General features: G+C 59.0%; 1 long non-coding RNA gene and 1 other non-coding gene across 2 annotated transcripts; both read left to right on the top strand.

The window, feature by feature from the left end:
• Nucleotides 1-435: 435 nt before the first annotated feature.
• Nucleotides 436-537, top strand: LOC127490004 (small nucleolar RNA U13). Its single transcript, XR_007917856.3, has one exon. It is a non-coding gene; the product is annotated as a small nucleolar RNA U13 (small nucleolar RNA).
• Nucleotides 538-2,828: 2,291 nt separating this feature from the next.
• LOC149125823 (uncharacterized) lies at nucleotides 2,829-6,606 on the top strand. The gene is made up of 2 exons (XR_016210231.1): nucleotides 2,829-4,931; nucleotides 6,361-6,606. It is a non-coding gene; the product is annotated as an uncharacterized LOC149125823 (long non-coding RNA).
• Nucleotides 6,607-27,614: the final 21,008 nt, after the last annotated feature.

Here is a 27,614-nt window from a genome sequence, read left to right as displayed (position 1 = left end):
TTTTTCAAATAAGTAAATAAATAAAACAACAGCAGATGCACACCAGCTTCCAACTCCTTTTTTTATTTAAAGACTTCAGATTTTAGATGTAGAATAATTCTTTTCTTATATTTTTAATTTCTCTAAGATCTTTTAATTGAAAGTCAGAGTTACAGAGAGACATAGAAAGAAAAGTCTTCCATCCACTGGTTCACTCCTCAGGTGGCCGCTATGGCCAGAACTGTGCCGAGCTGAAGCCAGGAGCTGGAAGCTTCTTCCAGGTCTCCCATGCAGGTGCAGGGGCCCAAGGACTTGGGCCTCTTCTACTGCTTTCCCAGGCCACAGCAGAGAGCTGGATCGGAAGTGGAGCAGCCGGGACTTGAACCAGCGCCCATATGGGATGCCAGCACTGCAGGTGGCGGCTTTACTGGCTACACCACAGCACCGGTCCCCATACTCCTTTTTATGTATGTAAGTGTGATGATTGGCTTTGCACCCCACTGTGTGAGATGTGCCCCCTCCAATCCTGGTAGACGTTGGCATGTCACCTGTCTGATGGGAACGTAGGGGGAAAAGGAACCATCAGCTTCCAAAATCCATGCACGTAATAAAATGTCTGCCAGTTTGTGGCGATTTTTCTAATTCCCTCCCATTTAGTTTTCATTGTAAAGGCAGTGGCAGCAATGAGAAATAGCGTACACTATATTTGCTCAACGCCAGAACAGCAGAACTAGCAACAGAGGGGCCAGAGCTGTGGCGCAGTGGGCTGGGCTCTGCCTGCAATGCCGGCGCCCACGTGGGCGCTGATTCAAGTCCCGGCTGCTCAACTCCCTGCCTGTGCACCTGGGAGAGCCGTGCGAGAGGCCCACGTGCTTGGGTCCCTGCCACACCTGTAGGAGACCTGCATGGAGCACCAGGCTCCTGGCTTCGGCCTGGCCCAGCCCTGGTTTTGCTGGCCATTTGGGGAGTGAACCCGTGGATGGAAAAATCTCTCTATGTCTCTCCCTCTTTCTCACCTCTGTAACTCTGCCTTTCAAAGAAACAATAAATATTAAAACCTAAAATTAGCAACAGAGCAGAGGGCAGGAGATCCAAGTTCTGTTTCTGTTGCTGCGATTGGTTTATTCATTGTTGTTGTTGTTGTTTTTTTTACTGATACTTACGGAGCCCTTGCTGTGCCGGGCACTGCACCAGGCAGAGATCTGGGGATCTGGGGGGAGAGCGAGTCAGCGTGTGCAAAGGCCCTGAGGAGGGGTGGGGGAGGGGCAGAGTGACGGAGCGGGAGGAGAAGGACCTCAAGCCTGCCTGTGAGATGTGCTCTGTGCGGGTATAGCTGTCGCCTTCCTAACAGGCAGGCCAAGAGGAGAGCAAAGCAAGACTCAGGGGTTCTGAGGCTCCACGCTGCTCCACGCCACGTTCCAAGGTGGCGAGTGGGGCTCCCTGAATCTGAAACCCACACAGTGATTGCCGTGTGCAGCAATGTCAGGCTTCTCTGTGAGCAGCCCTCTCGGATCCCGGGACCCTCACTGCAAGGTGAAGGGAACGCACGTGCCCCGGGGGCCTGCACGGTGCCCACAGCTCAGAGCTGATCTGCGCACCTGCCCGGGCACCTGCTCCGTGGGCACTCGCCACTCAGAGGCTTCACGGAGGCACTGTGCGCGTGCACTCCGCCCACACCGCTTTGGCACACGCCACAAATGTACACGGATGTGGGTGATAGACGTGCTCCGTGGATGTCCTCCATGCCCGGGCACCACGAACTTGCTCCCGGGACCTGCACTGCGGGCTGTGCATTTGGGAGGTGATGTCGGCTAGCACACAGACGAAGACTTTAACCATTCCAGTTGTTACACGTGTGTTAGACATGCATGTCTATATGAAATACCAGCGATCCAATCTGTGATTAATAACGATACAGTTTCCTTTGTTAAAGGGATTCATTTAAAACAAGCGCTTGCTAAAAGTAAAGCGAGAGAGTCCATCAGGTGCTGTGTAGACGCTGCGGCTGCCGGGAACGTGATCCACGGAGCGCTGGCTTTCGGGACAGGACTCTGATACTCCCCAGTCTAGGAGGCGCCCAGAACTCTGGCCACCTAGAAGCGGCCGTGGTGAAGGGGAGTCGGGCAGGAGCCAAGCGAGCAGGCTTCATGGGACACGCCGAACCGTGCAGATCCGGACCTGGTCGCTGCACAGCCTCCTGGCTCTGGCTGTGTGACTGGGAGTGCAGGGGGACTAGCAGGCCAGAGGCAGGGGCTTGCCCGAAGGAAGACCCTCGCCGGGGTGGGGGTGGGGGGTGCGAGCCCGGCCGACACTCACAGCGCCCGCGCGGGGTCTGCCGCTCACTTGCGTATACCCATGCACGCCCGGTGGGCGGTGTCCACGCGTGGACTGCAGTGTCAGGGCCCCTCGCAGGCACCATACCCACGGGCGCCAAGGTCCTTGTAAAGATGGCGCAACACATTCGTGTGGAACCTCCCAGGCCCTCAGCGAGCACCCCTGCGTCACGGTCACGCCTGGTGGGCCGGCAACGCTAGTGACCGCCTGGAGCACCGCCTCGCTTCAGGAAGGAGGAGCAAAGAGACTTCGGACGCGGCCCTCGTGGACACAGAGGGCCAAGCAGGCGGTCGGCTCTGCGGCCACGGGCCTGCCCTGCGAAGCATCATGTTCTGGCTGGAATTGGGTGCCCTGCTTTGGGGAACAGGACTACAGCCCGGGAAGTGGACTCGCTCTGGGCCGCGGCAGGGTCCCCCCCCCCCCCCCCCGCACTGCCTCTAAGCCACTCGTTATTCTATCCTCAGGGTAGTTTAAATAAGTTATTATGCAGGCATTTGCAAGAAGAGCACCTTTATTACCAAACCCCCTACAATGGCCGGAGCCTTGGGCCGGGCTGGGGTCCCCCTCCCCTGCCTGGGGGGCCAGGAAGGAATTTGGGCACAGAGCACTCCTTCCACGCTGTCAATGCCTGGAGCTTTGTGTCCCAAACAGGGAGCGGGGATGCCAGGTCGGGCTTCCAGAAGAATCCATGAGCAAGGGTGAGCACAGGTGACGACCCTGAGACCCCACGCGGGCCCCTTCTGTGGAGCTGCAAAGTGTGGGTGCCCTGGGCGAGAGGCAGCCTGCTGGGGACCCCGAGAACCCACACTCTGGAAGCCCTGGGGGTCACATCCCACCTCGCTGATTGCTGTGTGACCTTGGGCAAGTTAAACAGCTTTTCTGAGCCTCGCTCTCCTGGTGACAGTGCACTCTACCATGGAGCCGCGGCCAAGTTCCAGTCCCAGCTTTGCTGATTCTAGCTCCCTGCTGACGCACCCCCTGGCAGGCAGCAGGTGACCCCCGAGGACTCGGATCCCTGCCACCACATGGGAGGCCCGGATGGAGTTCCTGGGTCCAAGCTTCTTATCTTGTGAGCAAAGTCAGGCTGACAGATCATGGGGCTCATCTGGTGGGACTGCTAGGAGGAGTCAGGACTCGAACCCAGCACCTAGCATGGACTGAGCACTGGAGAGCGAGCGACTTCTGTTAGTGAAGTTGGCTTCAACAGGGCACACTCGGGTGCACCGTCAGGGTCGGGGGGCCTTGGAGAGGGGAGCAGACAGGACCGGGAGGCCTGAGTTTGAATCTCCCGGGGCACCAGGCCCTGCATGGCTCTGGACAAAGGGACCCGGCTATGGAAGGTGCAGAGCGGAGCAGGGCCCCTTTCCTGGCCTCCCAGGGAGCTGCCCCGTCCGCTCCACTGCCCCCCGCAGCCACGCGGCCTGGTCAGAGTGCTCCTTCAAGAAATGGTGAACATTGCCAGGACCCTCCCAGGTCCAGGCGTTTTCCCGGCAAGCGCACCTGATCCCAGCCAACCTACAAACCCCGGAGGCCGCTCTGTGTACGGAGGGAGATGAAGTGTAGAGAGGGGAGGCAGGGCAGGAGGCCACACCGCGCCCTAACGGTGGGACTGGGATCTGAACTTCACTCGCGTGATCTCTGACCTGTGGGGAGCAGCCCGGACTGGACTGAGTTACTGGAATTAAGACTTATTCTATGCATCTGCTCTCCCACAATATGGCGCTGGGAGAGAAGTAAACAGCTTCCGCACAGCTGCCTCCAGTTCAACCAATAAACTGTAGGACTTGCTCCTGATTGGAGAGCAGCGTACTCGGCGTGTGGGCAGCCGAGTTAGGATTGGCGGAGGAGGACTATAAAGGAGGAGAGAGACGGCATGCACCGGGAACATCTATGGGGAACATCTAAGGGAACCCGTGCAGCCCCCGAGAAAGCTGGCTGGCAGTGTGCCGCTCCCCTGCGGAAGTGGGGAATGCGGCCAGGGGGAACTGCCCTTCCACGGAGGTGGAAGGGATAGTAGCCAACCCGGGAAGAACCAGCAGCAAACCCGGGGAGGGCCGAGCAGACGAAAGAACAGCGCAGGGTCCTGTGTCGCTCCTCCACGAAGAGGGGGAGCGACATAATGGTGCCGTGACTCGGATAGGAAACCTAGGACGGATAGGAAACTTAGGAGGGAAGAAACGGGAAGAACTGGGAAAATACCGGAGAGAGAGACTAGCAAAGAGCCTAGATGCCGGAAGAAGCTATTGAAAGCCTAGGCATAGACTCGGATATGGACTGTGGGAAAGAAGTTAGGATTGAAAGCAAAAGTGAAAGCTTTCATAGACTCGGATGCGGACTATGGCGGGGAAGCTAGGAGATTGAAAGCGAAAGTGAAACCTGGAGGAGGCTTGGACTCGGATACGGACTGTGGGGAGTAGCCAGGAGAAATGAGAGGAATATTGTTGGAAGAAAACTTAAGGAAACATACCGGGTAGAGAAAAATGTTAGGGAGGATGAAGCCGCGAGTGCAGGCCGAGGTGGAGATATAAGCCACCTTGGAATTCTTCAAGTCACCCCGGGGAGCAAGAGGCGAAGATCTGGAACCAGAGGCAGAGACGTGGGCCGCCAGGATTCGCCAGGTTAGTCCGGGGAACTTGGACTGAATGCCGGTGGTGGCGGAAACATTCGCGGAAGCCGCCGCGTGCAGAGAGAGCACGGGGCGTGAATAAATAGGGAATGCGGGGCTGGCGGGAGGCCGTGGTGCAGGCGCGAAGTGCATGGAGACCGCGGAGCGTGCGCGCAGAGCCGGGAACCCGCCGGCGGGGCGAGGCGCGGCGCCGGGAAGCCGCGCAGAGCCGTGAAGCTGCCGCGGGGCGAGGCGCCGGGAAGCCGCGCAAAGCCGGGAAGCCGCGCAGATCGGAGAAGCGCGGGCTGAAGCGGCTCAGAGCCGGGAAGCCGCCGAGAAGCAGTCTCGGGGCGGGCGCCGGGAAGCCGCAAGGATAAGAGAAACAGAAGTTTAGAAGTAAAATGAGAGAAATAGGAATGCTGGAAGATAGAAGTAAAATGGGAGAAATAGGAATGCCCGGAGATAGAGAAATAGAGAAATAGAAAGGCCTCCCCTCAACATGGCAATTAGAAGGCTTGGATTCGGTCTGCCCTATTAGTGAGGCGATGAGCACCTGCGGGCGGCTAGCAGCTTATGCGCCGCAGGTCACCGAAGACAGGCACGAACCAACACTAATAAGTCTCCCCCACAATACGGCAATGAGAAGGCTTGGATTCGGTTTGCCTGATAGGGCTTGTAAGCCCCTGCAGGCTCGACCAGAGCATGCGCTGCAGGGCACCGAACACAGGCACGCATCAGCGCCTAAAAACCTCCTCACAACATGGCGAAGAGAGGACCCGGATTCGGTTTGCCTGATTGATAGGACTTGTAAGAGCCTGTGGCAACTCTAGCAAGTAGAGCAGAGTGTGTGCCGCGGGACACCGAAGACAGGCGCGTATCAACGCCAAAAATAAAAAGAAAGGGGGATCTGTGGGGAGCAGCCCGGACTGGACTGAGTTACTGGAATTAAGACTTATTCTATGCATCTGCTCTCCCACAATATGGCGCTGGGAGAGAAGTAAACAGCTTCCGCACAGCTGCCTCCAGTTCAACCAATAAACTGTAGGACTTGCTCCTGATTGGAGAGCAGCGTACTCGGCGTGTGGGCAGCCGAGTTAGGATTGGCGGAGGAGGACTATAAAGGAGGAGAGAGACGGCATGCACCGGGAACATCTATGGGGAACATCTAAGGGAACCCGTGCAGCCCCCGAGAAAGCTGGCTGGCGGTGTGCCGCTCCCCTGCGGAAGTGGGGAATGCGGCCAGGGGGAACTGCCCTTCCACGGAGGTGGAAGGGATAGTAGCCAACCCGGGAAGAACCAGCAGCAAACCCGGGGAGGGCCGAGCAGACGAAAGAACAGCGCAGGGTCCTGTGTCGTTCCTCCACGAAGAGGGGGAGTGACACTGACCTAGGGATTTTATTTTGATTTTTTACTTTAAAAAATATTTATGGGGGCCGACGCAGGTTAACGCCCTGGCCTGAAGCATCGGCATCCCATATGGGCACCGGTTCTGGTCCCGGCTGCTCCACTTCTGATCCAGCTCTCTGCTGCGGCCTGGGAAAGCAGTGGAAGATGGCCCAAGTCCTCGGGCCCCTGCACCCACGTGGGAGACCTGAAGGAAGCTCCTGGCTCCAGATCGGTGCAGTTCCGGCCACTGCAGCCATCTGGGGAGTGAACCAGCAGATGGAAGACTCTCTCTCTCTGCCTCTGCCTCTGCCTCTCTGTAACTCTGCCTTTTAAATAAATAAATAAAATCTTAAAAAAAAAGGTTTTGGCCGGCGCCGCGGCTCACTAGGCTAATCCTCCGCCTTGTGCCGCCTGTGTGCCAGCACACCAGGTTCTAGTCCCGGTCAGGGCGCTGGATTCTGTCCCGGTTGCCCCCTCTTCCAGGCCAGCTCTCTGCTGTGGCCCGGGAGTGCAGTGGAGGATGGCCCAAGTGCTTGGGCCCTGCACCCCATGGGAGACCAGGATAAGGATAGGTACCCGGCTCCTGCCATCGGATCAGCGCGGTGCGCCGGCCGCAGCGCGCCAGCCGCGGTGGCCATTGGAGGGTGAACCAACGGCAAAAGGAAGACCTTTCTCTCTGCCTCTCTCTCTCACTGTCCACTCTGTCTGTCAAAAAAAAAAAAAAAAAAAAGAAAGGTTTTTTGTGAATTTCCGTTTTTTTGCTCTGGGATAATTACTCAGGGGGTGTGACTGCTGGGTTGCAAAGTAGAGAGAGAGAGAGAGAGAGAGAGAGAGTGCACTCTTGCATATCCTGGTTCACTCCCCAAATGTCCACAGTGGTCAGAAGCCAGGAGCTGGGCCCCCCACCCTGGTCTCCCCATAGGTGGTAGGGCCGGAGCCCAGGGGCCACCTTCTGCGTCTTCCCCAGAGGCCCTGGCAAGGAGCGGGATCAGAAATGGAGTGGCCGGGACTCGAACAGGTAGAATTGAGGCTTAGCCCCAGGCCAGCTGCCCCTCCCCCACTGGATTTCACAGGGAAGAAGCCTCCCCCTGCTGAAATAGTGTGAAAGCCAGGGGGCCCATGGGAGATGCAGCTGCTCCTCCCAGCCTTTTTTTTTTATTTTATTTTATTTATTTTTTAACAGGCAGAGTGGACAGTGAGAGAGAGAAACAGAGAGAAAGGTCTTCCTTTGCCGTTGGTTCACCCTCCAATGGCCACCGCGGCCGGCGCACCGCGCTGATCCGATGCCTGGAAGAGGGGCAACCGGGACAGAATCCGGCACCCCAACCGGGACTAGAACCCCATGTGCCGGCGCCGCTAGGCGGAGGATTAGCCTAGTGAGCCGCGGCGCTGGCCTCCTCCCAGCCTTTCTAGGCCCCTGCCCGCGTGGAGCAGGAGCCCAGCCCCCTTGTCTTGGGCAGGAATCCCCAGGGCAGGGGCCTCCTCCCCAGGGGAGCCTCCCTGGCAGAAGGAGGGGTCCTGTGATGTGAGGCTCAGGTGTGGGACCAAACAGGTCCCTGAGGGGGCCACGGGCCTGGGCAAGGCAGGCAGAGCAGTTAGGAGCCCGCCAAGTGGGGGAGGGGGCAGAGATCAAGGGCAAGAGGAAGGCGACCTTGAGGACTGGGGAGCCTGGGGGTTTCGGAAGGTGCATCTCCCCAGCTGCCTGCACCCGCCCTCACCGGCTCTGGCACCACCGTGGGTGGCGGTGAAGACGCTTCAGAGGCTACAAGGAGCGCGATGACCCCCAGGGCACTGGGGAGGAATCTCGCGCCAGCAAGGCCCTGCCCGGGTGCCTCCATTACTCCTTGGCGACGTCTCCTCCTGCTGTCCCGAGGTCATTGCTCCAACTCTGGCGTTTCAGACTGAAATCCACACGCAGGTCCCAGCTCAGGTCGGCAGGAAGCCTGGAGCTTGCAAGGCCCTCTGCCGTCCCTCTGGGGCTCCGTGGCCTCTGGGCAGGTCGCAGCTCACACGGAGGGGAACCTGGGCACAGAGAGGCCGGGGCCCCCTCCGGTCCCGGAAGCTTTGGGAGGGAGGGCTCTGGCTGGCCTGGCGGTCGGCCGCGTGTCCAGGTCTCAGCGCGGCGCCCAGGAGGCAATGGCTGCTCTGTGAATACACGCGGGCGAGGGCAGAAGCGTCCAGGGTGACAAAGCCCCGAGCCCGCAGGCTTGGCTGGAGGCCCTTGGACTAAGTTGGACTAAGACACGGAGGAGGGAACCTGTGATGAATGGCCGAGTCCTCAGACAGAGGAGCGGCCGGGTGGGTGTGGCCTCGGGTGAAGGCCCTGGGTAAGACGCCCACACCCACATCCAGTGCCTGCCCGATGGGGGTCCTGGCAGGCAGGGGCTTGGCTCCTGCCACCCACAGGGGCGCCCCGGACAGAGTTCCAGGCTCCCACATCTGGTCTCTGCCCGGCCCAGGCTGTCACAGGCTCGTGGGGAGTGACCCAACAGAAGGGACCTGTTACCCTCTGTTCATTGGGTCATCCTACCGGGGGTGCCCACGGGACAGGAGGTTTCACATACGTAAGTTGATTGGCTTGGGGCTCATGGAGAGAGGGGGGTCGCCTGGAGACTGTCTCCATAGGGGCTCGGCACCCCCTCCTCTGCTAGCGCTGGGTGAGTTAGGGCGGCGCGGTCACACAGGCAGCACAGGAAGCTGTCAGTGGGGGAGATGCCGGCTGGCCTGGAGACAGGCTTTCCGGCCACAGCTGGCCATTTGCTTGTGACCGACATTCCACCTGCATCTGAAGGGGCCCACAGACCCCAGACCCACCGGGAGGCCAGACCCCCCCCTGCTCTTGGCCTAACCAAAAAAAATAAAAAATAAAAATAAAATAAAATAACACGCAGGGATCTATCAATGTTAATGTTCCCTGTCTCAGATACACACTCAAAACCCCACCCACAGCAAGCTTCTGTGTCTAGAACCTATGCCCACCATCCATCAAACTCCTCTTCACCCTTCAAAGCCCTTTCCTAGGCTTCCCAAAGGACAATGACAGAACAAGCCCTGTGATTTTCGTGCATTCTTGCATTTGGTGCTCACTGCAGCCCTTACTACCAGTGACTGTTGTCACCAAACTCAGTTCACAGAAGGGGAAACTGGAGCCCAGAGAAGTGGAGCAATTAGTCCAAGGTGGAACAGCTAGAAACGCTGGATTTGAACACAGACCCGATGGGTTACAGAGTCAGCAAGCACAACCACACACTCCACTGCGCTCTGCCCAAGACTTTCCTTTTTTTTTTTTTTAAAGATTTATTTATTGATTTGCAAGTCAGAGTTACACAGAGAGAAGGAGAGGCAGAGAGAGAGAGAGAGAGAGGTCTTCCATCCGCTGGTTCACTCCCCAACTGGCTGCAACGGCTGGAGCTGCGCTGATCCAAAGCCAGGAGCCAGGAGCTTCTTCCGGGTCTCCCACGCAGGTGCAGGGGCCCAAGGACTTGGGTCATCTTCTCCTGCTTTCCCAGGCCACAGCAGAGCTGGGTCGGAAGTGGAGCAGCCAGGTCTTGAACTGGGCCCATATGGGATGCCGGCGCGTTAACCCGCTGCACCACAGCGCCACCCCCGCCACCCCCCCCACCCCCCCCCCCCCCCCGCCTAAGACTTTTCCCACCGTCCTCTGTGTTCAGGTGCGTGCACCCCCTCCCAGGTGCCTCACACGTTACCTGTCATGTCATTTCCATTTCCATGACAGCCTGAGCGCTCAGAGGTCAGAGGTCACACGCGGAGACAGCGGCAGAGGCATGGCAGGTTAGGCCTCCGTCCCAGCTTCTCCACTTCCCACCCAGCTCCCTGCGAATGCACCCAGGCAGGGGGCGGAAGCTGCCCACAGCCACCCACGGGGGAGACCCGCGTGCGCTTCCTGGCCCTGGCTTTGGCCTGGCCGAGCTCCAGCTGGTGCAGCCATCTGGGGAGTGAACCAGCGGATGGAAGACCTCTCTGTGGCTGTCTCCCGACCCCCACCTTTCTAATTAATCATTTTTTAAAAGAAAGAAAGTGGCAGAGCGAGATTCAGGCCAGGCCCGGGGGTGCCAGAGCCTCGTGTTCCCTTGGGGCCGCACAGCTCGCCCGGGGTGGGGTGGGGGGGCAGTGCCAGCTCCGCCCCTCCTCCCTGCGGTTCCCGGCCAGGCAGGGGGTTCCCGGGAGCGGCCCCGCCCCGCTCAGCTCTGAAGGGCACGCGGGGCCCTGGCACCCGAGGGCTGCGTGGGCAACGGCGTGAGAGAGGCGGGGAAGGGCCTTTGAAGCTCCACCAAGCTCAAACCTGCTTCTCCTGGCGTGACCTCAGCGGGCGCCTGCACCTCCAGCCGCCTGCCCGGCGGCGCGGTGCTGGGCAAGACCTCCACCGGCAGGGCCGGCCTCGGGGCTCCGCCCACGGCAGGTGACAGGCACGGCCCGGGTGGGGACACAGCTCCCGAGGGAAGCCGCTGCGCTGAGCCTGGAAACCCCCAGTCCCAGGGACCGCCTTGAAACGCAAACCTGGACCCGAAACAGCCTTGCTCCCCGGGCTCTGACTGCACGCCGGCTTCCAAACCGCATCACGCATGCGCGGAAAACACTTTTTTTTTTTTTTTTTTTAAGATTTATTTATTTGAAAAGCAGAGTTACAGAGACAAAAAGAGGGAGTGACAGAGAGATCTTCCATCTGCTGGTTCACCGCCCCCCCCCCCCAATGGCTAAAACAGCCAGGGCTGGGCCAGGATGAAGCCGGGAGCTAGGAGCTTCTGGGTCTCCCACGTGGGCGCAGGGGCCCCAGCACTTGGGCCATCTTCTACTGCTTTCCCAGGGATTAGCAGGGAGCTGGATCGGAAGAGGAGCAGCTGGGATTTGAACTGGTGCCCCTATGGGATGCTGGCGCCGCAGATGGAGGCTTATCCCACTAGGCCACAGCGCTGGTCTCGCATGGGCGCTCTTGAAAACCCCCACTGTGCAGAGGAGGAAAGGCCCCGGCTGGGGTGCTCTGACCCTGGGGAGAGCTCAGAGCCAGGGGGCTGGGCGGAGAGGGGGTGTGAGGTGTGCCGGCTCAGTGCCTGGGCGGGCCTGGGAAACCAGACCTACAAAAGCAAGGTCGAGGAGAGGAGAAGCCGGCGTGTTCTCCCGTGTGCCGCCCACAGCTCCGCTGGAGCCCACCGGGGCCATCCTGGTTATAACCTGGGCTTGTCCAGGCCCCGACACAAGGATCCTCCGGGTCGGGAAGGGACAGGCAGGTGGATTCAGGGGAGCTTAGGAACGGCGGCTGGGGAATTCACTGCCCTTCTTGCACTGGGGCTTGCATGCGGGGGGGCGGGGGGGCGGAGCTGTGCCGACACCTGCCTCAGGCGCAGCGATGGGCGGGGGCACACCCTGCCGCCTTCCCGTGAAGCTGGGAGGAACGGGGGTGGTGGGATCATCCGGGCGGGGGCGTTGCTCAGGGTAGAGACAGGACCGGGGAGGGCTGCGCGTCCCAGGATCCCTTCCGCTGCCTCGGTGGACACTTCCTCCCAGGCACTGCCCCCCCCCCCCGCCTCTCCCAGGCAGTAGTGAAGCAGCTGTGGGCGTGGCTGGTGAGAAAGCCGTCTGTGGCGCACCTGCTCTCTGGAACCACCTCCTCCTGCGCCTCCTCGACTCCCCGGCCCTGGGGACTCCGTTTCCCCCAGAAGATCGCAAACTCAGGGGCGTCCGCGGCGGCTCACTGCCCAGTTCCCCATTCCCCAGCCTCTCTGAGCTTCCGAAAGCCTTCTCTTCCCCTCCCCCGCCCCACTTCCCCTACCCCTTCTCCTCTCTTTTTTCTAAAGATTTATTTATTTACTTGAGAGACAGAGTTAGAGAGTGTTAGGGAACTGGCGCAGTTGCAGCCGGGTGGCCGAAAGGCCCAGCCACCTGAGCCAGGCTCCACCCCCATCCTAATGGGATTGGCTACTCCTGCTTCCCTGCCCGCCCTCAGGCAAAGTTTTAAAAGGGCCTGTTCCTGCACACGTGCCCTCTCTGGTCCTTCTCTCCTGCTCTCTCTCGGTTCCTCTCTCCAGCCTCCCCCTCTGGTCTCTTGGCTCTTCTCTCTTGGCCCTTCTCTCCTGCTCTCTTTCAGTTCCTCTCTCTAGCCTCCTCCTCTGGTCTCTTGGCCTGCTCTCCTCTCTTCTATCCTTGCTAGCTCCTCTGCTCTCTGTTTCTCTCTCTTATACTCTCTTTCCCCTTTTTTCCTTCGCCGCCCCTTCACTCCGGTCTGTAGGGTGTTCCCCAATAAACCCTTTCCTTTACTCCGGTGTCTGGTGTGCTTTGCGACGGCTAACATTAAGATGTAACAGAGAGAGAGAGAGAGAGAGTGGTCTTCCATCTGCTGGTTCACTCCCCAGATGGTTACAACCGCTGGAGCTGGGCCAGTCCAAAGCCAGGAGCCCTGTGGGTCTCCTAGGTGGGTGCAGGGGCCCAAGGACTTGGGCTGACTTCCGCTGCTTTCCCAGACGCATTAGCAGAGAGTGGAGCAGCTGGAACTCACCAGCGCCCATATGGTGCAGGCGGATGCTTAACCTACTACGCCACAGCACCGGCCCCTTCGTATTCTTTCTTTTAAACTTTATTTGAAAGGCTGTTACAGAGAGAGAGAGGGAGATCTTCCGTCCACTGGTTCACTCCAAAATGGCCGCAACAGCCAGTGCTGGGCCAGACCAAAACCAAGAGCCAGAAACTTCACCCAGGTCTCCCACAAGGGTGCGTGGGGCCCTGGCACTTGGAACACCTTCCCCTGCTTTCCCAGGCACACCGGCAGGGAGCTGGATCTGAAGTGGAACCGCCAGGACACGAACCAGAGTCCTGGCATCACAGGCAGCGGCTTATCCCACTGCAGCGTTAGGCCAGCCCCTGAGCTGTGGAACTCCTGTGTGCCTCACCCCCCTCCCTGTAAGATGGGAAAATGCATTCCCAACCCCGAGACATTAACTGAGATAAGACGTCAGGCACGGGACCAGAGCTTATGTGTCACGCGCTGGCCCCACAGCCTCTCCTACCTTTCTCCGTGTGTGAATTTCACGCCCAGCTCACCCACCCCGCGGGAAAGTGGGCCGGGGACGCTGGCAGGGCAGAGCAGTGATCACCCCGGACAGTGCCGGCTCACAAGTACTGCTAGGGTGCGCGCGGGCACGCGCACACACACACTCAGGGCTTTCCTTTTTTAGAAAGTATTTTTTTATTTGGAAGACAGAGGGAGGGGGAGAGAGAGAGTGAGTGAGCAAGCTGCCAACCCGGGGTTAACTTTCCAAATGCTCTCAATGGCCAAGGCCAAGGTCGAAGCCAGGAGTTGGGGACTCCATCCAGCAGCTGGAGCTGTCACCCAAGCCATCACAGCTGCCTCCCAGGGGCTGCCGGGCAGGGAGCTGGAGCCGGGTGTCGAACCCAGAAACGTTCACGTGGGATACGGGGATCTTAACCGGCTTCTTAACCACGGGGCTGAAGGCCTGCCCCATTTCTTCTTGTTTGCAGTTTTTTAATCACTTATTATTATTATTATTATTATTATTTGAAAGGCAGGGAAAGAGAGAGACAGTGAGGGCGATCTTCTCTGGGCTGGTTCACTCTGCAAATGCAGTCAGCAGGCTGGGCGGGGCCAGGCCGAGGCCAGGAGCCTCCCAGGCTGCACGGTGGCAGGAAGCTGGATTGGACTAGATTGGACGTGGAGCTGGGGTGTGAACCCAGGCACCCCAATGTGCTTCCTTAGATTTATTTCATTTATTTGAAAGGCAGAGTTACAGAGACAGGGAGAGAAAGAGTGCTTCCACCCATCCGATGGCTGCAATGGCCAGGACTGGGCCAGGCTGAAGCCCGCCGTCGGGAACTCCATGGGGGTCTCCCACGTGGTGTGTTAGGTAGGAAGTCAGTTATGAGCTTTTGTGTGTGTGACATAGAGGCCAAGAGAAGACATCTATGTCCAGCACATGCTGCATCTCAAAGTCATCCAGATGGTATTTCAGGGGCAGCCTGGTATTCACATCCCGCCCTGCCCTGCCCCCTTCTACCTGATAACCTGCCAGGTGGGGGGTCCCCGCCCCTTCTGCCTGACAGTCTTCCACAATCTCCCAGGTGCAGCCCAGTATCTGCATCTCAAACACCCTGCTCCCTTCCTCCTGTCTGATAATATTTGCATCCATAAAGTCCTTTGTTTCAGACCTTCAAGAGAGAAGTTTTTCTATTTACATCCAAAAAGCCCTTTGTTCCAAGGGGAACAGAGGTGGGGAAGCAAGACCCATCTCCTTAAGCCCCCCCGCCTCAACCGGACTGCGCGCTCAGCCCTCTCTGCCTCTCTGCTGAGCCAGGCGTACTCCACTCAACCATGTAACCTCCACCCCCACCCCAGTCTCTCAGGTTCTGTCTGGAGAGGTGCCCATCCGTTTTGTTTTGTTTTGTTTTGTTTTTTAGTTTTTGACAGGCAGAGTGGACAGTGAGAAGAGAGAGAGACAGAGAGAAAGGTCTTCCTTTTGCCGTTGGTTCACCCTCCAATGGCCGCCACGGCCGGCGCACTGCGCTGATCCAATGGCAGGAGCCAGGTGCTTCTCCTGGTCTCCCATGGGGTGCAGGGCCCAAGGACTTGGGCCATCCTCCACTGTACTCCCGGGCCACAGCAGAGAGCTGGCCTGGAAGAGGGGCAACCGGGACAGAATCCGGCGCCCCGACCAGGACTAGAACCCGGTGTGCGGGCGCCGCAAGGCGGAGGATTAGCCTAGTGAGCCGCGGCGCTGGCTTGCCCATCCATTCTTACGGATGTCCCTTCCCTAATAAACCTTGCTATTTTACCTCCCACTACTCTCTGTCTCATGCCTGAATTCTTTCTTGCGCGAAGACAAGAACCCTGCAGTTTCTCCGGTAACAGGTGCAGGGGCCCACATCCTTGGGCCATCCTCCACTGCCCTCCCAGGCACGTTAGCAGGGAGCTGGACCACTTACGCCTCCGGGCATTTTGGAGTGGTGTCTTTCAGTCTCCCAGCTCCTGTATTGAGAGTAGCGCATTCTGATCTGAGGTGTTTTCTGCTAGGTCCGGATTTACCAGTTTGTCTGTTCCTCTCGTGATGGACATTTGGAAAACCATAAGCGCCCAGTTTGGAACCACCATGCCATCACCTGCCATATAAATCCATCTCAAACGCACGCATAGCCACATGCCCTCAATGCTGCTCATATCTAGGAGTGAGATGGCTGAGTTCTGCAACAAATACATGTTGAATTTTATAAGAAATTGGCAGGGGCAGCAGCTGAGACACTGGTTAAGATGCCTGCCTCCCATACCCGAGCGCCGGCTCCCAGCTCCCGCTTCCTGTCCATGCAGCCCTCGGGAGGCGGCGGGGTGGCTCCAGCCGCCGGGTTCCTGCCACCCACCTGGGAGACCTGGACTGAGTTCCAGGGATTGTGATTTTATTTCAATCATTGTGATTAGATTTGCTTTCCTTGCTGACTGTCAATATTGCGCATCTGTATGTGTTAGTGAAGGATCTAAGTGGTTTTTTTTTTTTTAATTTTCTCCTTGTTGTAGAGCTACAAAAATTCCTTTTATTTTATTTTTATTTATTTGAAAGGCAGAGTTACAGAGAGAAAGAGGAAGAGAGAGAAAAGTCTTCCATCCCTGGTTCACTCCCCAAATGTCTGTAGTAGTCAGAGCTGATCAAAAGCCAGGAGCCAGGAGCTTCTTCCAGGCCTCCCACGTGGGTGCAGGGGCCCAAGCACTTGGGCCATCTTCCACTGCTTTCCCAGGCCATAGCAGAGAGCTGGATCAGAACAGGAGCAGCCGGGACTAGAACCAGTGCCCATATGGGATGCTGGCACTACAGGCCTGGGCGTTAACCTGCTGCGCCACAGCCCTGCCCCAGCTTTTGTTCTTTTATCCTTGGATCAATGGTGCATTTCCACGTCCTTTTTTTTTTCCTTCTGTAAACTGTGAGAAAGGAGTCAGGGTTCATTTCATCTCCACGTGGTTGTCCCGGCATCCTCTGGTGCACGGAGCTACACCTGTGGCGGCCGCTGGGTGCCACGTGGTCTGGTATTTTCTGGGTGAGTCTGAGGGTTGCTAGACTACACCGTGGAGGCGTTCAGAGCAGGCCACCCCGGAGTGAGCTGTCCTATCCTAAGGACTGTCCTGAGCCGAAGGCCGCGGAGAAAAAGGGATTTCTCCAGCAAACAGAAATGTTTCCTATCAGTGCCTCCAGACCCCTACTGGACAAGCGAGGGCTGCAGAGAACCTACATAAAGAACCTGCTGGGGTCGGTGCTGTGGCCTAATGGGCTAAGCTTCCGTCTGCAGTGCCAGCATCCCATATGGGTGCCGGTTCTAGGTTCTAGTCCCGGCTGCTCCACTCCCGATCCAGCTCTCTGCTGTGGCCTGGGAAAGCAATGGAGGATGGCCCAGGTGCTTGGGCCCCTGTACCCACGTGGGAGACCTGGAAGAAGCTCCTGGCTCCGGGCTTCGGATCGTTGCAACTCTGGCCATTGCAGCCATCTGGGGAGTGAACCAGTGGACAGAAGACCTCTCTCTCTCTCTCTCTCTGCTTCTCTGTATTTCTGCCTTTCAAATACATACATTAAAAAAAAAAAAAAAAAAAAAGAACCTGCTAAGGCAGCCCTTGTCCTCTGTGGGTTTCCTGATAAGTTTGCCTTCCCATAGTCCGCCACTCATAAAAGCCTGAGCCCCGCCTCCTGCACTTCCTGCAGGTCTCTTGTTCTGTGAGATGCTGGGGGGCCCACGGCTCCTGTGAGCCCCTCCCACCGGCCTGGGCCTGTGGGAGCTATGTAATCCCCGGGGAGCAGGCAGTTGTTTCGGCAGCTAAGACGTCAGTGTCCTGCATCACAGGCTCAGGGTTCAAGTCCCAGCTCCGCCTCCTGACTGCAGCATCCGGCTAGGGCTTGAGTGGTCCCTGCCACCTGCTTAGAAGACCTCAACCAAGTTTCCCGGCCCACCCCAGCTGGTGCAGAGATTTGGAACTAAACCAGATGAGGGTGTCCTGTCTTTTAGAAATAAAACCAGGGGTGGGGTGGGGGTGGCCAGAGGTCAAGATGCCAGTCAGGACTCCACCTCCCACTTAGAAGTGTTTGGACTTGGTTCCGGGCTCTGGCTCCCGACTCCAGCCTCCTGCTCACGGGGACTCCGGGCGGGCGGCAGCAGCGATGGCTCCAGTGGCCGAGTTCCCCCCACCCAGGTAGGAGACCCAGACTGAGGTCCCCGTTCCCGGCTTGCTCTCTCTCTGTCTCTCTCGCTCTGTAGTACATTTTTAAAAGAGAGACCCGGGTTTGCTTCTTGCTTATCCAGCCGTCTTCTGTGAGTCTGATTTGCGGGGCTGCAGCTAGAAAGCCAAGAAGAGAGGAGAAGCGGTCCTCTCCTCACACCTGCTGGGCCGCCTCCATCAGGTGAGGGCCTGATCAGAACACAAAGGCTGAGCAAGAGGGGAGCCCCCACCCCGCCCCGCCTGACCACCCCTGGGCTGGGGCGTGGCTCGTCCCTGCCTTCAGACTTCAGCCCACTCGCCCCTCCTGCACCAAGCTCACACCACTGGCTCTCCTCGGGTGGCTCTGCTCCGTCTCCACTCGCAGACCGCATCCCCTAGGACTTGTCTCCCCACAAGGCAACCCCTTGCAACCGGCAAGCACTCATTGCCCGCTGGTTGTCTTTCTCGGGCCAACCCGGGATCCCACACTAACTTTCCTATTCCATTGCATTGACGCCTCCGTCACAACACCATCGGCGCCTATTTCCGTACTCGCGACTTGCGTGCACACTTCTGCGTCTCTATCTCTCTGCCACTCTGGATTAGCGCACGTGGGACCTGGCAGGGTAATTGCTCCCATTAGTTCTTTGTCAACGCTGTTATGGGGGAGTGGAGGCTGAGCTCAGCAGGCCAGGTACTTGTGCTCCACGTTGGAGCACCTGAGTTAGCTCCCAGCTGCAGCTCTCAACTCCAGCTTCCTGCCAGTGCAGATCCCCCCCAGCCCCCCACCAGGGAAGCCCTGCACTAGTTCCCAGGTCCTGGCTTCAGACCCGGGCCTGTCCTGGATATTGTTGGCACGGGGCGGGGGGTGGGGCATGATCCACAGGAGAGAAGCTCTAGCTGTCTGTTTCTCTCAAAAAATATTTTGGAGGCCGGCGCTCTAGGATAGTGGGCTAAGCCTCTGCCTGCAGTGCCGGCATCCCATGTGGGCGCCGGCTTGGGACCCGGCTGCTCCACTTCCAATCCAGCTCTCTGCTGTGGCCTGGGAAAGCAGTGGAGGATGGCCCAAGTCCTTGGGCCCCTGCACCCACGTGGGAGACCTGGAAGAAGCTCCTCGCTCCTGGCTTTGGCCTGGCCCAGCCCTGGTTTTTGTGGCCATTTGAGGAGTAAACCAGCAGATGGAAGATTTCTCTCTCTCTCTCTCTCTCTCTCTCTCTCTCTGCCTCTCCATAACTCTGCCTTTCAAATAAATAAATGAATCTTTAAAAAGAAAGAAGGAAAGAAAGGTTACAGAGAAGGAGAGATCTCCCATGTGCTGGGTCACTCCCCAGATGGCCACAAAAGCCAGGGCTGAGCCAGGCCGAAGCCAGGAGCCAGGAGCCAGGAGCTCCATCCGGGTCTCCCATGTGGCGGAGGTACTTGAGCCCACACCTGCTGCTTCCCAGGGGCACCAGCAGGGAGCTGGATCAGAACTGGAGCAGCCAGGACGCAAACCTGCCTGCGAGGTCCCCAAGGGTGGCTCACTCCGCACCACCGCAGCACCTGCCCCCGTGACTGCGGGTCACCTTTTAAAGGTGGCGCAGGGCTTCAAGTGCTAACACTCAGATAAAATGCCTTTTTTTTAAGTTTTTTTTTTAAATTGATTGTTTTGAAAGGCAGAATGACGGGGTGGGGGGAGTGGGAGAGAGAGAGAGAACTCTTCCAACCACTGGTTCACTCCCCAAATGGCTAGAATAGCCAGGGGTTGTGCCAGGCCTAAGCCAGGAGCCAGAGGCTCCACGTGCGGCAGAACATTGGCAGGAGGCTGCATCTGGAGCGGGCGTGGGGCTCAGTCCCCGGCACCGCAGTACGGGATGGGGGTGTCCCTAGCAGCGGCCTCACCCGCTGCGCCGCGACACAGCCCCACGACGACATCCCCGACCGGAGTTCACGGTCGGGTTCATCGCGATGTTCTTCCTTAGCTCCGACGGGATTCCTATCAGCGCTATGCTGGCCCGACACTGCCCGGGAGAGAGGAGAGATTGTTAAGTTGCAGGGTCCAGTTTTAGAGTAGATCCCGACTTATTCTGAGTGTCTGGGAGTTTTTTGAGTCAGGGTTGCATCCTACTTGTGTCCCTTGAGAGCCCAAGGTATTGGTGACAGCTTTTGCACATCTGCAGGTAGGAGCGCGCCCCGTGAGACCCCCGCCACGGGGGCCCCGGCTCGGGCTGCCCGTGGCTCAGGGGCTGAAGCTGCGGCTCTCGGCTCTTGGTCCAGTTTGACAGCGACCGGCCGTGCACAGACCCGAGTCCCACCTTTCTCGCGATGTGTCTTGAAGTCCCCTGGAAAAATGAAAACAAAAGGGGTGGGCATTTGGGGCACGGTTACCGCTCTGCTGAGGTCACCCCCGGCTTTCGTCCGAGTGCTGGGGCTCAGTCCCGGCTCTGTTTCTGGCTCCAGCTCCCCGCGAATGACTCGCTGCGTGCCTGCAGGCGACGGCTGTTTGACGTGGGCCCTGCCGAGCACGGGGGAGACCCGGATGCGGCTCCTGGCTTCAGCCCGGCGGAGCTCTGGTGCCTCTCTTTTTCTGTCTCTCTGTCTTTCGAATTAAATGAGAAGTAGGTAATTAACTGTGAAAATATGGAAACAAAACAGAGGTTCCTGGATGGAAAAGTGGAGAACCAGGGAGGAAAAGTCACCTGGGGCGGGGCGGGGGGGGGGGCAGTGCCCCTAATCTCAGGACAGCAGGAAACTTGCTCTGAAGGTACCAGACCACCCCCGCCCCGCCCCACCCCCTCGCCCGGACCTGGCTCACCCCAGTTTAGGGGCGGAGACTGACCTAGGCCGGCCCGCAGCTCATCCGACGCTCACTGGAGTGCAGCAGCCCGGGAAATGCCGCCAGTGGGGAGCTCTCCACCTACTTCCAGAAGAACTGGGGGGGGTCCCTCCTTCATTAGAATGCTCCGCCCCCTATGAGAATGCTCCGCCCCCTCCATTATCGGACCCGCGCCCAGTGGAGTGGGCATCTTCGCTTTCTTGGGAGGGCACTTGCTGCTCACTCGTCCCCAGCCTCCGGCTCCTGAATTCTTTTGTGAAGCAAAGTCCGTGACCTGGGTCCCGGGCAGCCCCTGCCGTGTGCCGTGTGCCGGGTGCCACCAGGGCCCCCGCTCTGTACAGCGCTTGTCTCCACCCTAGCAGCCCTTCGTCAGAGCCAAGTGCTCCAGTTCAGCTGCCGTGGCCTCTGGGGAGCTAGGAGTGGCCGGGACCCAGACTCACCCAAGACCCGACCGACGACCCAGCCCCACACCCAGCTCCGCCGCGGGCGCCCACCATGTCAGGTGCTGCTCTCTCGCCCGACAGGCCGGTAGAACCAGCTGGGTGGCCTTAATCTGCTGCAACCTAACCCCAACCAGATTCCATTGGGGCTGATCCTGCCCTGGTGCAGTGAGCGGTGAGCGGGAGGTGCACCTGCTGACTCCCAGCCTGGGGTCTGGGCCCTTGGAATGCAGCCGCGTGGTCTCTGCCCTCAGGGAATCAAAACGCTAAACACAGGCCCCTCCGAGGCCCTGCGAGGAAGCTCGCAGACAAGGCCCTGCGTTTGGAGAGCTCATCACAACCTAGCGAGTTCTGGGTACTTAACACGATGCTTCGCTGCTGCTTCGTTGGCTCCTGGGAGGTGGGCCCTGTCACCTCCGGGAGAGGGAGGCTGAGAGGCGACTCTTAGCTTTGGCTCATACAATTGGCCTGGATAATGGTAATAGCTATATTATTGTTATAGGTAGAATGATTATTTATTGAAATTTTTACTTATCTGGAAGGCAGAGTGGCAGAGAGAGAGGGAGAAGCAGAGAGAAAGCCATCTTCCATCTGCTGTTCACCCCACAGACGGCCCCAACAGCCAGATCTGGGCCGGGCCAAAGGCACATGTCCAGGGCTCCATCTGGGTCTCCCTCGTGGGTGCAGGGGCTCCAGTAGTTGGGCCATCCTCCTCTGCTTTCCAGGCGCGCTCGCAGGGAGCTGGATGGGAAGTGGAGCAGCCGGGACTCGAACCAGTGCCCTGCCAGGGCATGCAGGTGTTGCAGGGGCGGCCTAACCGGCTGCGCCACGATGCCGATGCCGGCCCCTGCGTAGAAGGTACTGTGTGCTTGGCGGGGCCTAGCACAGCTCTGTGTGTACAGCGGATTTATCCTGATGACTCCTTGTGGCACTGTGACACCACCATCACCCCCACCCACAGCTGGCGACGTGGAGTAACAGGGAGGGCAGGTCCCCTCCCCAAGCTGCCCCCTGCAGCAACTGCCAGAGGAATCCAGCACCTCCTCATCTCAGGACTGCTCCCCCTGACCCCTGACCCTTGACCTCTGAGCCTCACTTCTCAAGTCCACGGACACGGATACATTGGCGATTTCAATAGGTCCGGGCCCAGGGGGATCTGGGTTTTGAATCCAGCCCCCTGTGATGCCGGCAGCAGCCAGGACAGGGGCACTTGGGGACCCCTCCTCCACCCTGGCAGCCCCCAGCCTCTAAGGAGAACGGCACAGGGACCCTCTGCCACGGGGGAGCCTCAGCTGTGCCTGAGTGCCAGCGGTTCACAAGTACTTGGGAGTTTGGCCACACTGCTCTTCAGGACTGGTTCCCACGTGTGCATTTTCTGTCTGTTCCCTCATTACCAGGCTTTTAAATTCCCCGTGGAGAGAGCTCTCCCCCGTCCCTGCTCCTGCAGGCGCTGGCGGAGTTAACCCTTTGGTCGCCCACCCCGCTCCTTTCCACGGTGAACTTTCTCTGGCTTCTGTTTACTCCCTTTGTTGATTCTTTTTTAAAAAATATTTCTTTCTTTATTTGAGAGGTAGAGTTACAGACAGAGAGAGGGAGAGACAGAGAGAGAGATCTTCCATCCGCTGGTTCACTCCCCAGATGGCCACAATGGCCAGGACTGGGTCAAGCCAAAGCCAGGAGCCAGGAGCCAGGAGCTTCTTCCAGGTCCCGTCACCCACATGGGTACAGGGACCCAAGCACTTGGGCCATCTTCTACTGCTTTTCCAGGCCATAGCAGAGAGCTGGACTGGAAGTGGAGCAGCCGGGACGCGAATTGGCACCCAATGGATGCCGGGACTGCAGGCGGTGGCTTTACCTGCTACGCCACAGCGCCGGTCCCAATTTATTTTTAATTAATTGAAAAGTAGAGTGACAGGGAGAGGAGAGAGAGAGCCAGAGAGACCGAGCTTCCGTCCGCTGGTTCCCTCCCCAGACCCCGCAATAGCCAGCACTCGGCCAAGTCAAAGCCAGGAGCCAGGAGCCCCACCTGTGTCCCCCACGCAGGGGCAGGGACCTGAGTACACCTGCTGCCCCCCAGGCGCATTGGCAGGACCCGGTCCCAGGCACTCAGATCCGGGACGCGGCGTCCCAAGCCCCAGGGTAACCTGCTGTGCCCCATGCCGCCCCCTAGTGTTTACACGCAGGGAAGACACCGCTGTTAGGCCCTGACAGATCTGCACAGGCGCGTAAGCCACGCCCTCACGGAGATCCAGAAACCTCCCTGGGTGCCTTCCTGTCCTGCTCACACTGGCATCCGAGGAATCCAGACCTGACCAGACCGGAGCCACTGGACAGACAGCTCAGCTGTCCCCGCCTGGCCCCGGGGCGGAGCCCAGCAGCCTGCGGCCTCAGGGAGTTTCCCACCGAGCTGCGGGCAGGTGAAGACAGGTGACCGCCCTCCGCCGGGACACGGGTAGTGACACAGGCAGGCGTGACACTCAAAACCAGCCCAGTAGAGGGCCGGAGTCTGGTTGATTCAGGAGTGTGTGTGTGTGTGTGTGTGTGTGAACCTGGCTGTGAGACTCCACACTACTAAAGGAAAGACACTGCACTGGACCCTTAGACATGACGGGGGGCGGGGTGGGGGCAGAGCTGTGGTGTAGCAGGCAAAGCCGCCACCTGCGACTCTGGCATCCCATACGGGTGCTGGTTCATGTCCCGGCTGCTCCGCTTCTGATCCCGCTCCCTGCTGATGCACCTGGGAAAGCAGCGGAAGATGGCCCAAGTGCTTGGGCCCCTGCACCCGCATGGGAGACCCGGATGGGGCTCCTGGCTCCTGGCTCCAACCTGGCTCTTCTATGGCCATTGCAGCCACTTGGAAGTGAACCAGCAAATAGATTCTCTCTCTCCTCTCTCTCTCTCCCTCCTATGCTGACTTACAATCAATCAATCTTTCCAGAAGGTGGCAAGTAGGGGCAGGCATTTGGCTCGGCAGTGAAGGTGCCGTCTGGGACATCTGTGTTCCCCATCGGAGCGGCTGGGCGGAGTCCCGGCTCCCTGCCAGCGCGTGCCCCGAGGTTGGTCAAGGACTTGGTCCCTGCCACCCATGTGAAGAGCCTTGCAGAGCTCCTGGCTGCTGTCTGACCCAGCCCTGGCTGTCGTGGGCACTTCGGGAGTGAACCAGCAGATGACAGATTTCTCTCTCTTTCTCAGTGCTCTTCAAATAATTAAAGAGAGAGAGAGAGAGAGAGAGAGAGACAGAGATCTTCCACCTGCTGGTTCACTCCCCAAATGGCCACCACAGCTGGGGCTGGGGCAGGCTGAAGCCCGGAGCCAGGAGCTTCTTCTGGGTCTCCCATGTGGGTGCAGGGGTCCAAGCACTTGGGCCATCCTCCGCTGCTTTCCCAAGTGCATTAGCGGGGAGCTGGATTGGAAGTGGAGCAGCCGGGACTCGAACCAGCACCCATATGGGATGCTGGCACTGCAGGCAGCAATATTGTGACACAATGCCGGCGCTGAAACTTCTATTTTTGAGGCAGGGAGTGAGAGACGCTCCCATTCACTGGTTCACTCCCCAGATATCTGTAGCATCCAGGGCTGGACCAGGCGCCGGGAACTCCACCCAGGTCTCACACGTGGTAGCAGGGACCCAAGTCCTTGAGCCGGCACTGCTGCCCCCTAGGCAGGAAGCTGGAGCCGGGAATCTAAGCCATGTAGTCTGGTGTGGGACACTGGGGTCCTGACCCTGCACCCAAGCCTGCCCGCTTGCCAGGCCGACTGTAGCGCGGAGCAGACCACAGATGGTACGGCTCCGCGTGCATGTCCACACAGGCTCCAGCTTCCTTGTCCCTGTTACAAACTGTGCTGGGGTCGGGCAGGGTTCTGGGCACAGCTGTGGGTGAGAAGTGACAGCGTGTGAGTGATGCGTGGGTCGAAAGGGAAGCTCTTATCCAGGCAGGGGACCAGGAGGCGGATGTAGGACTGGGTCCCGGCCAGCTCTGGTGGCTGTGTGTCCTTGGGCGAGTCACTGAACTTCTCTGGGCCGCAGGGATGGGAGGTGGCCTGCGATGGCCTGGCAGGGAGTGCACCTTCTCTGGGCTCGCTGGGGACGCGGCCGCCGGGCGTGATTGCTGCAGGGGCGCTGAGGGCCTCGTGCCACCGAGCACTGTGGACGCATGGCGCCAGTGGGAAGTCCGGCCACCCCGCGGCGCAGGCTGCACCGGGAGCCAGGACGGAGCCTGCCTTCCAGAAAGCACAGCAGCCCAGGGCCAGAGGAGACTGGGAGGCCACGCGGTGGGGTGCTTCATCCTGGGCTGGTTCAAGTGTTATTAGACACTTTGATGTTTTCTCAAAGCACTTGGGGACATTCAACACTCACACAGGTGCACAATACATGCACATACATACACACACATACATGTGCATACAGACACACACACACACACACACAGGCCGGTGAGACACCACCTGAAGCGCCAGCATCCCATAGGGTGGTGCCTGTTCAAGTCCCGGCTGCTCCTCTTCTGATCCAGCTCTCTGCTGTGGCCTGGGAAAGCAGTGGAGGATGGTCCAAGTCCTTGGGCCCCTGCACCTGCGTGGGAGACCTGGAGGAAGCTCCTGGTTCCTGGCTTCGGATTGGCGCAGCTCCAGCTGTTGTGGCCATCTGGGGAGTGAACCAGCGGATGGAAGACCTTTCTCTCTGTCTCTACCTCTCTCTGTAACTCTGTCTTTCAAATAAATAAATAAGTCTTAAACACACATACATGTACACACATATGCATATACATACATACATGCGCACATACATACATGTGCACGTACAGTGGTTTTTTCAAGAAAGAGGGCTAGAGGCAGGTGCTGTGGTTCGGGGGTGGAGTTAAGCCCGCATCCGGGACCAGAGCGGCTGGGTTGTGTCCCAGCTACGTTTGCTTCTGGTCTGGCTTCCTGCGAATGGACCTGGGAGGGGTATCAGGTGGCATCAGGTGAGACCCGAGGGCCAGGTGACGCCTGTGGACTAGGACAGAGTCGTGACCCAGGGGACGAAGCTCGCTCTCGGGCACTGCCTCTCTCCCTCTGCCTTTCCAGTACACAGAGAAATCTTGGGTGAAAGCAAGCAGGCTCCCAGCACGGGGCACGCGCAGTCCCTTGCAAGCCCTCTCCTGGGAATGGGGTGCTGGGGACTCTCCCGAGTTTGCAAAAAGCACAGGACCCCCCCTCCCGGGGTGAGACCCGGGACAAGGCTCTCTGCTGGGACCGCCCACTTTGCGGTTCATCCTTATAAGCCCAAGGGGATGCCCCGCCCAGGTGTCAATCATAAGTGTCCATCATGGAGTATTCCGGCCTGCAGCACCTATCACCGCCTTCAAGCCTCAGGATCAAAACCCCAGACCAGGGGGAATGCGTTTCCACAAACTCCTCTCCCTACTCCCGTCTCCCTCCCTACTCCTGTCTCCCCCAGGCTCTGATTTCTCACCAGGCACCTGGCGGCTGCCAGGCCCAGCCACACCACGGTGAGCCAGGACAAGCAGCCGGAGGGACGGCCAGCAGTCGGGGTTCCGGCCGGATCCCGGGGAGCCCTCCCTCCTCACCCCTTCAAGGCTGTCCTGCATGTTCCGGATAGTTCTGGGAGTGGAGATGGGAACCGGCCGGCTCCTCGCCACCTGCCCCCAGCCTGCAGGCAGGGTTCCCCGGGGAACGTGCGCCCCTGGTTAGAGGCGCCGCGCCCTGCCGGGGGACAGCACCGGCCTTTCTATGAGAGCCTCGCCTGCTTTGCTGTCGGTCTTCTCCCTCTCGGGGTTCCCAGTGTCCTTGTGCGCACGCTGCAGGTGGGATGCCTGCAGCATTTCCCAGTCTGTCTCAATTCCCCCGCCCCCTCGCTCGCTCCGTCCCGGGCTCCGGGCTCCGTGCCGTCCTGCGTTGGGCTAACCCGGGCCTCGGAGCTGTTCCCTTTCCCTCCCTCCTGCCCAGATGCCTTCCCTTGGAGCCCTGGTTTCCACCACCCGCCGCCCGGCCCGGCCTGTTTGTCCCTGTGGCATTGCCACCAGGCCCTGGCGTGTTCCCGTGAGCCGGGCCACCTGTCCCTTTCCCCGCCGCAGGCACCGTTGTTGAGTGGGCCCGGCGGCATGGCTGTCTTATGTTCAGAGCCAGAAGTGGGTTTAAGATCTCTTTGTTGGGGGGCCGGCGCCGTGGCTCACTTGGTTAATCCTCCATCTGCGGCGCCAGCATCCCATATGGGCGCCAGGTTCAAGTCCCGGCTGCTCTTCTTCCGATCCAGCTCTCTGCTGTGGCCTGGGAAAGCAGCAGATGATGGCCCAGGTCCTTGGGCCCCTGCACCTGCGAGGGAGATCTGGAAGAAGCTCCTGGCTCCTGGCTCCCATCCGGCCCAGCCCTGGCAGTTGACGCCATCTGGGGAGGGAACCAGCAGGTGGAAGACCCCTCTCTGTCTTTCCTTCTCTCTCTGTAACTCTGCCTTTCACATAAAATGAATAATAAATCTTAAAAAAAGATCTTTTTGCTTTCCCAGGATTTTAAGGACAGGAAAAACCAAGAACAGGACAGGGAAGAGATGTCAAGGTCAGCCAGCCAGTGGCCAAGCACAGGCTGGGGAGGCGGGGGGGCCAGGCCTGGTCCTGAAACCTGGGCAGGGCTCCGCTCTTGCCATGTGACTCACTGAGCCTCACTCTTCTCATCTGTGGAATGGGAATGCCAGGGCCCGAGTGGGGGTTCCGTGAGAGAGCAGGTGAACGGCCCACCACGCAACACAGCACCACCACTGGGCCCTGGTTCTTAGGAACCCAGGAAGCCGCGTGGCCTCTCAGCCTCTCAAAGCCACCGTCGGTGCTGCGGGAGCTCACCTGTTCTGGAGGAGACGAGCGGGTGCAG

The sequence above is a fragment of the Oryctolagus cuniculus genome, chromosome 7 (genome assembly GCF_051225735.1).
Source record: "Oryctolagus cuniculus isolate XC-2025 breed Fujian yellow rabbit chromosome 7, ASM5122573v1, whole genome shotgun sequence".
NCBI classification, from domain to species: Eukaryota; Metazoa; Chordata; class Mammalia; order Lagomorpha; family Leporidae; genus Oryctolagus; species Oryctolagus cuniculus.
Note: the sequence above shows the minus strand (reverse complement) of the source record. Positions and strands in the feature narration are given on the sequence as shown.